The following is a 10,666-nucleotide window of genomic DNA, read 5'->3' as shown; positions in this document are numbered from 1 at the left end:
GGTTGTGATAATCCTAAAAGTTTGTGACTTTGAGTGGCTGTAACTATGTTTCTTCCATGGAGAATTGTTTGCAGAGAAAGTTAAACATCATGAACGATAATTGAGTTAAAAAGACAAGGAATTTACCTGTTTTTGGAGGGAAAAAAGCAAAGATTTTTTCCTTGAAATTTGAATGGGGGCAACTTATGGGTTTAAAGGAAGAAAACTCCAGCAGTAACTTGGGAAAAAGCAATTCTTTGGAGTCGACTGTGTTGGTCAAGTTATGGTCTTGGTCAATTGGAAGAACAATGAATTAGAAAATGGTCAAATAAAAAAAGCTCAGTTCCATGTTCCTCCATCTTTGGTCTTCAATGGTTGAAGAAGAAGGGTTAGGTCGAAGAAGAAGAGCCACTCAAAATGGTCTAATTTCGTCTAGAGATCAATTTGTAACAAACGAAAATGATAGTGTTTGATTTCTGACATTTTAAACATCAGTGGAGAAACAAAAACTTATTCAAAATTTATTGACCATTTGTAGTTTACCCTTAAAAAAATCATTTTTGTCAGGTCAACTAAAATTGAATTTACTTTAAAAAAATTATTAAAACTAAACAACAGTGGGCATGCTCTACAACAGCTCAGGGCCTAATCTAATGTACGTAAAATGAGGTTATTTAGTAGGCTTAAAGGCACGAAGAGACTAAACTGAAGTGAAAGACAGATGATGATATAAGTAACCACGATAAAGAAGCCACAAACCCGGAATCCTAACCCAAGTTTGTTCCAGAGTTAGGGTGTGGGGTTTGCTATATAAGGCGAAAAAGGATCTCCCAGCAGCCATTGCCAGACCTTCAAAAAGCTTACATATTTCTTTTCTGTTAAAATCCCCAGTTTTCTTTTCTCTCTGTCTCATCGGTACCATTGAAAGAAAAGTTCCTGTCTACTTCTTTGTACCTTTGCTGACCCACTTCTGTGTAAGTTTCTTTGCATAAAAGGAAAAATGGATTCCACCCCTTTCTATAATGAAAGCCAATGATGGATATTAATTTAACTTTACGGGTTTATTATCATGTTATGGGTGGATATGTTAGATCTCATATCACCTTGTGGATGCAATTTTTATGTGGTTTAATTAATTGGATTTTCCAATTGGAAATATTGCACTTTCCTTTTTTTTTTGTTAGAACTTTGATTTGATTACCTGTTTTCAGCATGTTTATTACCATCAAGGTTTTGGGTATGGCTAAATCTTGGTGATGGGAGCAAAGCTTAAGAACAAGGTGGTTTGTTTAGCAAATGATCTTTTGTGGGGATGTTATTAGCTGATAGGCAGTATTGAATGCTCTAAATTCACCTATTGGGTACTTTTCATTTGAAATCACAGTGTCCATTTGCTTTCCAGATGTTTCATCTCACTATTTCTTTGAGCTTTTACTTTATGGAGTATAGTTGGGTGTCTTAACTCTTGTATTTAAATGAGGCCAGTAACAAGATGACATTTTAACACATTATCAATGTTGGACTAATTATTTATGTTAGTCATCAGAAATAAGAAATCTTGGATGATCTTTCAAGTGATGACTTTACAAATTGAATACTGTTCTATTGCAGGTTACTGGGTCTTGAAGGTGCACCTCCTCTGCTTTCAAGGTAATTTTCAAAATCATTCATCTTGATTTTCCTCCTCTTTAAGATTGGTGTTTGTGTCTTGGTCACTGATTTGTTGTCTTTGAGGTTATCTACAATGAGTTCTGGAATTATAGATTTCATGATTTACCTTTTTGATTTGCATAATTTGATGATTTTTGCATTGATTACTATCTTTGTATGGTATTCTAATGTGTGTTTTATGTTTTCCAGGTCATCATATATATCAACAAAGAGTTCAACCATTTCCATTTTTTCTTGATTAGTTTCCTTGGCTACTGATAAAATCATTGTGCTATAAACTAAACCTTGAACATCTTGAATTGCACTCACTTTTCTATTCTGGATCCCACATAAAATAGCTTGATACAAAAAATGGGTCTCTCAAGTCTCCCAACTCATCAGAAGGAGTGCTGTGTATACTCTTAGTAAACACAGCTTTATCCATATCTAGTTAAAGGCTACTCCGATCTATCCTTCACTTGTCGGCATTCATCTCTCGTCATCCTCGGATTCTGCTGAAATTCCCTCAGAACCTTTTGAGTTCCACCTAATACTCCTGATGGTTACATTGAGGAGTTCCGGAGTAGGACCCCAGCATTCGGTTTGATGCCCTATATTGCTGCAAGCAGCCACAGCATGACTGTTCGGTTTGCCTGACTCGGTTCGAGCCGAAATCGGAGATTAACCACTTGTCCTGTGGTCATCTCTTTCACAAGGCGTCTTAGAAAAGTGGTTGAATTATTGGAATGTTACTGCCCTCTTTGCAGAACTCCTCTGCTGCCCGAAGAGGAAGCTTCCTCCTTTGGTGAGAGAATATTACTAGGCATGCTGAGTCGAGGAAGTTTCGGTGTACAGCGTATTATGTACAGTATATAAATCACTGTTATCATCGTAGTTTCAATGTTTAGAGTTATCGGTGCCCGCAAGTTTACCTTGATGTGGTGATGTTTTGTTACTGAATCAATGCACATGTTGGAGTGTTTCTGATGTTACATGCAGTCTCACTTCTTTCTTGATCATCTATTATTCATGGAGAATTTTTTTTTCTTATTGCCTCACTTTTGGTGCAATGAGATAGATTGAAAAGTGGAACTAAGATCAGTTGGCAGGATCTGCCTTGTTTATGCACTTAGCTGTCAATAGTAAATATGTTGATTTTCAAAAAAAAAAAGAATATGTTGATCATAGGTTTACCCATATTTTTATGGTATTTGTCTGAGCCTGTTTTAAGTTTGTATGGGGTTGTCGATGATGAGATTTGAATCGAATTTCAAACATGTTGGATGTCATTATTCAAAGTGAATATATGAACAACGAGCTCAATTGAACATATTCAATTGCTCGAACCAAAGTCCTTTCTGGAGAATACCATTCCATTTGAGAGGGAGAAAAGGAAATTGAAATGCTTTCATCCTCGTGACGGTTTAAATCACTGTTGTGTAAAATGAGTAAAAATTATCATCTTCCAAAGTGTTCTAGTGTATATATTGAGAAAGTTATCCGACATCATATTCACAACAATAACACCATACAAATACAATGCATCTCTCTGACTCTCTCTTTGCTTGTACTAGAACGCATGAACCTTTTTTTTGTCTCTATATTCAACAGATGGCTTGTCAAAACATCTGTTTCCAACTCTCATGGGCACCACCTGCAGTTTTGGCATTAACTAGTGTTTTTAATTTTCATGAAAAAAGGCATTTGAAACAGATTCGTGTCAAGTTAACATCAAGGTGTGTCTAGACATTGGAATCACGACAGAAAAGCAAATCTCCATTGGATTTAGTTTTGACCATTGCACCTGAGTTTTTACATACACTCAAACCACACCAAGAGGTTGAAGAGGAATACATAATTGATTGGCTAACTTTAAGCACCAAAATAATGTTTTGATGTGGTCCCTATCTTTGATGATCATTCATGCATTTCTTTGCTAAGTTTTCAATTTTGTTCCCCATGGTACTTGACCAAAGGTATCAAAAGTTAGCATGTAACTGTTGGAATTTGACTTAACAATGACTCAAAATAAAAAAGATTTCCTTTTTGAGATATTTGTGGGATTCACTAAGATACTGCTTGATGATCAAATATATTAATTTCAGGGCTGTGGCTCTGGCACACATCATTTGAAAAGCAAATTCACCACAAGACGTGACAACAATATGAGCATCAGATCAAAGATAGTTACTCTTAGAAACTCAAAATGATGTCGTGTAACATTGATAGCCAAAATTCAATTACAAGTAGAGTTGAAAAAATGCCACTCAATGACAAACTACCAGGCAAGACAATAGCTAAAATGTGAGGGAGTACCAAAATGTGCAACAGTCTCGGACCTCATGTATTTGGGGATTACTGGCTGCAGTATTGCAGGTGTTAACACCATCTTTGCAATCATTGGTGAGATCATTGAAAGTTTCAATCTGCTTCCTGCCTCTCACGAAAACTTCTGTATCACGGAGGCCCTCATGTAACCATCAAATTCAACCGGAATTCCACTGTTAAGTTTCTTTTGTCTCGGAATAACCACTCACTGTTTTCATTCCAAAGATCCTGATAGTCACTAAGGAAATGGATGGAAAATTTGTCTTTCAAAGGATCAAGAAAGATATGTCAGGTTCATTTGTTGCAATACACACTCCTCCCATCTTCAATCTTATCCTGCAAAGTTGAGATAAGGGCATCCGGCGAGGTATCTTGTGCAAGATTAGGCCACATTCCCTGTTCATCGCTTTCTCGCCTCTCACGATGTGAACAGAGTCATAATCCCAGTTCACCTTGATGAAATTGAAATTGCCGACACTATTTCCATCAACCTTCTTGATTTCCATACCAGATGCCATGGCCTTCGAACAACAGATTCCGTATCTCCTTCGCAAACCCTGTACCAGTAATTATCTGGCTCCACAGGTCCAAACCTTCTCACAATCAAAGAGTCTCTCACCTCAGAAAGTCTCATCGGTGTCACCTTAAAATCCTCGACAAGATAAAGACTCAATCCATCTTGTCTTTGCCATTTGTTCCAATCTTCCCAAAACTGCCGCTGATCCAACACTGATGCTGTCTCCTTCAGATGCTCGAAATCGAAGTAAAACCTGAAGTCCTTCCCTTCCTCGTCCTGATTCGACAATGTGTAAACTGAAGACAAACAAATTGTCAAATCCATAACCAGAGTGCGATTCAGATACTGTGCTTCACCCAATGCACACAAGAAACTCCACAGATAATGGTCCATGTTCTTGCACCTATCTCCACCTCCCACATAAATCAAGTACTTACCACTACTGAATGCATTTTCAGATTCTACCACTGGAAGCGAATCATTTACTGTTTCCCCAACAACAGGAAAAGACACACCACCTTGCTCCTGCCCGCTAGGTGACTTCTCAAACCCAGGCTTTTGATTCTTATGCTTCTTCCTTGCATTCACACCTGAATGATAATCCCCAATACTGACCACGCTGAGCTTACAATTCTTCAATCTTTTAACAACAAAGCGCCTATAATCCTTATAAAAAGCAGTTGTCTTCTCCCTTAGGCCTAAACTCCCATGCCATGTCACAAGTATTCTCCTTGGGCCAGGAGTCGGTTTCCCAAACCGATTGGGGCCAGGAGTCGTTTCCCAAACCGATAATAGTGGATATCCTTAAAACGCTCAATCAGCACTTTCATCATTAAATGGAAGACTTCAGGCTCCTACAATCAATTGGTCCGATCGAATCAGACTCACATCTGACAAGCTAATTTCATCCGCACTCGCATCCTTGGTTTCTACTACATCCGTCACATTGATAAAAGTGGAAAATGCAGTCTGGTTGGCAGCCGTAAAATCCTCTCCGGTTCTAACAACCGTGCTATCCGACTGAAATGTGGCACTTGATGTGGAAGTGAGGAAAATTGTGATCTTTGTTGAAGGGTGGAAAAGTGGGTCCCATGGCTCAGAAGCAGCAGCTATAATAGTGAAAACTAGTACGCCTATTACAAATATAGTGAAACAAAGATTGGCAATCGCATGTAAAGCGTTATGCCCTAGATTCTCTGCCCTAAAGATTGTAGTTCTTGATAACCCAGAACAACCCAACATTCTTATGAACGAAATCTACTTATTAAGGCCACAACAGAAGTACCCAGATCACTTAAAATGCAGATTCAGTAAAAAGATTAACGCTTTGCAGATCAGGGTTGATAGATCATCAAACTAGATGCAGCAAATGATTTGGGAACTTGATAAAGAAATTGATAACCCAATATTCCCCCCTCAGTCTTTAACAGTGCGTGATCTGGGGTTTACTAAGATTTTATCTCAATTTCAGTGACCATATCGGTATGTACTGCTTGAAATTGGCGCGCAATGCTGTTGATTCTGATTATTACACGTGGATTGATAAGGTTACGTGGACGGGTAAGATTTGAGATTAGGTGGCGTGTTGCTTAATTTGTACTAATTTTGTTTTAGATGAGAATTAAAGATGGTATTTCTTTGACAACTAATTGATCTAATGAGAATAAGTGTCAGATTCTTTAAATAAGGTTAAGAATTCAAATCATGATTATTTGAGAATGAAACAAATTGAGTTAAAAAGATTATCTCATAATCGATTAATCTATCGAATAACGTGGTTATACAAAAAATTGGATATTTCTTTGCAATTTTGCATTAAACAAATAATTTAGGTTAGCATTATATTCTTCAAAGGCACATGTTTGCTTTTAAATGTATTTTTTTTGGGATGACAATTACAATTGTTAGTATAATAAGCAATGTATACCCAAATAATATTATTATAAATATAATCAGAAAGAAGATACCATTTTAATTAATTAATTTTGTTAATTTAGGTTCTACATAAATTATTGGCATTCTATAAGGATAAGAAGTTAACTGAGGTTGATTCAAAGTTCAAGGACATGGCTAAATTTAAGTAGCAAATCTTACACCATACCAATAAAGCAGCTTGCTTCAATAAATACATACTATCCGGAGTTCTTTAGGGATTTGTTCTGAAACTACGCCGCTCGTTTGGCTGAGAGTCTGCTTTAGAGGGGACATTGTATCCATGGAGAAGATCGCGGATTTTCGAATAGGTCGACATCTGTGATGTGAAGGGTCACCTCCATTGCTGCTCTGAGATGCCCGTGAGCTCTCCTGAAGCTTTATCTTTTCAAACAATACTTCTTCTCAGCCTCTGCCTCGCTCAAGCGAGTTTTAGGTAGCTGCTAGTATACTCTTCCTCTGATTATCGGACTTAGCAAGAGCGATACTCTGAAGTTCTCGGCCTCTTGTTTTGCTCATTGGCCTTGAGCTGGAACATATCGGCCTCTGCGTGTTTAAGCCTTACGATTTTCTCCAGCTCTTCTATCTGCACCTTCTTTTTCTGCCTCTCCAGCTTTAGTTCTGCTACTTCTTTGGCTTTGTCCTCGAGCTCCCGCTCACAAGCATCAAGAGCCAAGCGAGCTTTCTTGAACATCCTCAACTTCTCATCAGCCACCATATCTATCTTCCTTATGGCTTCCTGCACTACATCTGTGATTCGATTGCATGCCTCTTGGGGTGCTCCCAACTCCCCATCTTCCCCATTATCCAGGCTTTTGAAGATTCCATATCAAGCTCTAAAGAGGGAGTAACAATGATTAGAAGGAAGGGGGGGGAAACTCAAAAAGGACATGGATAAATGCAGCAAGAACCACACATATCAAAGCAGCGGAAAACTTTGCATCTTGGACCCAAAAAATGAAACCATTAAGTCGACAGAAAACCAGAGGGGGGAAAAACAGCAGACGCTGTATAAAAAGCATTATAAATAATCCATTTTAAATAACTTTCACATTGTAATGATAGCTGCCATCAGGCTCTAATAAAATCCTAGTTTAGAGAGGTGTTTTTGTTTGGACCTTAAATCATGCTCACCTGTGGCAATGCTGGATCACCAGAAGGTGATGATGAAAATGATTATGGCAACTGGTTTGGCTTCCCTACTTCTTTCGGAATTAAGTACGAAAATAATTCTCGTGTTCATTAAATGCCATTGAAACAGAAACAAAACAAAAAAAAGCGCCACAAAAACACCTGAGCGTAAAACTTTCATCCTCACACATTTTTCACCGATAGTTTGCAGGAAATAATTAGAACATGTACCTTGGAAAATATTAATATGATCCGCAAGCTGTCGATTCTGCTAGTCCACCCCTCATTTTTTCTAAAGATCCTCACACTTCAGAAAGAGTTTCTTCCCTCTGGGATCATCACTGCCACGAAAAATCCCAGAGACAAAATCAAGTTCTCTCATGAGAGCCTCCCTATCCCAGGCTGCAGCACAATGTTGGAAGACATCTTTAACCCAACCCAGCAGCTCAGATGTTTGATTGCAAGCTCGGCAGTGGAAAACCATTTCAGAAAGACCTGCTCCACTTTAGCAGAAGGGCCCATACAAATTTGACCATCACGTATGGCGCAATCTGTATGAGTCCAATGGGAACAGAAATCGCAACCAATCCAGCGACACGTATTTACTTCAAAATCAAACTTGTTGCAGATAACACACATGCAAAGATTGCAAAATCCACTCCTATTGGCACATATTCCACAGGCACAGTCATCTGCAGGTAGCTGGTTTTGGCATGTAATATTTCTGCATCTTTTGTACACAAAAACCTCGATGAGAGAGGTTTGGGATAAACTGATATTAGGATGCAAGAATGCCTGAATTCCCATATTTATTGCAACGGATCTCAAGCTCACCCGGTGTGCTCTAATCAATGTATTTCTGTTAAATCAGATCTGTTTTGAACAAATTCTGAAGAATCAAAAATTCCTCCCGGCTCTGTGAACCACCATTGCCTTCCAGAATATTCTGAGTTGATTCTTTAGCTCATTTAGAACTCATCAGGTAGGCGATGCATCTTTTCAGAGATAACATCAATTCTTTCTCTTGCAATGTCCCGGAGGATTATCTTATCAGCACTAGAAAGACGACGAATAACAGACTGCTCAGTGTTATCATTTTCAATTTTCCCATTTACCATCTTCTCTGCTATGACAGCATCAGCAGTGGGCCAAGTCTCTCGTGAGCTAGCACTCGGCAGGAGACTCATGAATGTTGTCTGAGTTAAACCTGGGATCTTGAGCATTACGCGACATGTGAGGATCTGCGGGGCTAAGGACAATGAAGTCTGTAAGCTCCCTGGCTGTTGTTGTTGACGTGGGGGCAACATCTTCGACATAGGTGGTGGTTAATTTAGAACCAGATGATGTTCCCATCAATAGTCTCGATTACTCTGCAAATAAAAGCAACTCTAAGTATCCCTCATCATCCAGCAAAGATTATAATATAAACTGAGCCTCTTTCTATTAAAGTTCCTATTTTTGCTATTTTCTTTTGTAACCCTTCAAGAATTTCTTTAAAATTTAAAGCAATTAGTGGAAACAATATCGTAATTGTTCAAGATGAAGACATGATTAACAATTGAAAAAGTAATTATATTCCAATATAATTGTTCCACGTAAAACTAAGGTCATACAATTAAGCACAAAAAAAAACTACATTAAAACAGTCCGCAACCCCCCCCCCCCCCCCCAAAAAAAACCAGAAAAACATAAGGTTTTATTTATTTATCCATATTTAATCTGTGATCAGAATTCAGTTGACAAAGGATCGAAATAAAAAATTCCAAATCCATACCAATATCCAAGCACTGCTCTTTCAAAATTCGTTCCTTCAAACAACAATTCTTCTGCTCTCGTACAGTCAATTATGCGGCACAGATGGTCAAAACCCTAATCTGAGTCAACCCCAGCTAGAAAAATTCAATCAACAAAGAAAGGCTTGAGTAGTGCAGAAACATAAAAGTAATACCGCCAACCATCTTATTTCGCTAATCAAACAAGGAAGAAAACTCAAAATTAAATTAAACTCCTGAAAGAAAACCCTGTAACTTCAAAAAAGAGTAAAAATGAAAGGAAAGATAATACCATAAACACAGGCAGGTGGAGAGGTCCGATCGGAGAGATGAGATGGAACAAAGTCAGAGTACCGTACCGTTGGAGGAAATGAGGAATTTGGCCTTCTTTGATTCCAAGCGTCGTATGATGTAAGGCTGCCCGCGTTGCTTCCCGGATGTCTACTTTTAATCAAATAAAAATAAAAAAGTCAAAGTAGGAAAATAAGATATAAATATGGTACAAGGAATGTAGTAGCGTCAATTATTATGATACGGGTAAACTATATCAGATACCACTTATCTTTAGGCATTGTATCATTTATACCATTAAAGTTTTAATTTTATCAATCATGGCACTGATTTTTATTTTTGTTTCAATTATACCACTAGATCGATAAATCTTTAACATCCAGATCAAAATAACATCATTCTGTTGAGGTGTGTAAGTCAACAGACATTGTCCACGTCGGTAGTTGCCATCCACGTCATCATGCTATTAACAGTTTAATGTAATAATTAAAACGAAAATTAAAATTCAATGTTATAATTGATAAAATTAAAAGTTCAATAGTATAAATAATGTCTAAAGTTTGATGATATCTGATGTAGTTTACCCTTAAGTTATAAATTATAAATCAATTTCTTAACTTTAAGATATGCTCACTATGTCTATTAGTATTAATGTAATATTCACTTAGGATGATCATTTCATTTAAATTCGACGACTTCAATTAAATAGAATTGAATAGACTTTTTTTTTATTGTGTTTAGGATGAAATAATAATAATTTAACGTAATATTACAACTTTTTAAATATATTTAGAGATAATTATAATAATTTTTTTTTATTTTTTTCAATTAGTTATTTATTTAATTTAAATAAATTATATATATAAGCCAGGTCGGATTGAGTTGGGATCAGATTTTGGCCTAAGAAATTGAATCAAGTTTCAGCTTGAGTGAGACCCTCCTAAATCTAAATCAAATCGAGTGCAAATGGAGAGGTTTAACTTTTGGGTCGGGTTTGAGTAGGTCAAATTGACTCACCCTGACCTATGACCATCTATATATTTTGGGGTGTAAACGAACCAAACTT

The 10,666-nt window shown here is 37.3% G+C and overlaps 2 pseudogenes; both read right to left on the bottom strand.

The window, feature by feature from the left end:
* Positions 1 to 3,889: 3,889 nt before the first annotated feature.
* On the bottom strand, positions 3,890 to 5,849 carry LOC120121089 (annotated as a pseudogene).
* Positions 5,850 to 6,497: 648 nt separating this feature from the next.
* LOC120121084 lies at positions 6,498 to 8,890 on the bottom strand (annotated as a pseudogene).
* Positions 8,891 to 10,666: the final 1,776 nt, after the last annotated feature.

The sequence above is a fragment of the Hibiscus syriacus genome, unplaced genomic scaffold (assembly GCF_006381635.1).
Source record: "Hibiscus syriacus cultivar Baekdansim isolate YM2019G1 unplaced genomic scaffold, ASM638163v2 tig00110356_pilon, whole genome shotgun sequence".
NCBI lineage: Eukaryota > Viridiplantae > Streptophyta > Magnoliopsida > Malvales > Malvaceae > Hibiscus > Hibiscus syriacus.
Note: the sequence above shows the minus strand (reverse complement) of the source record. Positions and strands in the feature narration are given on the sequence as shown.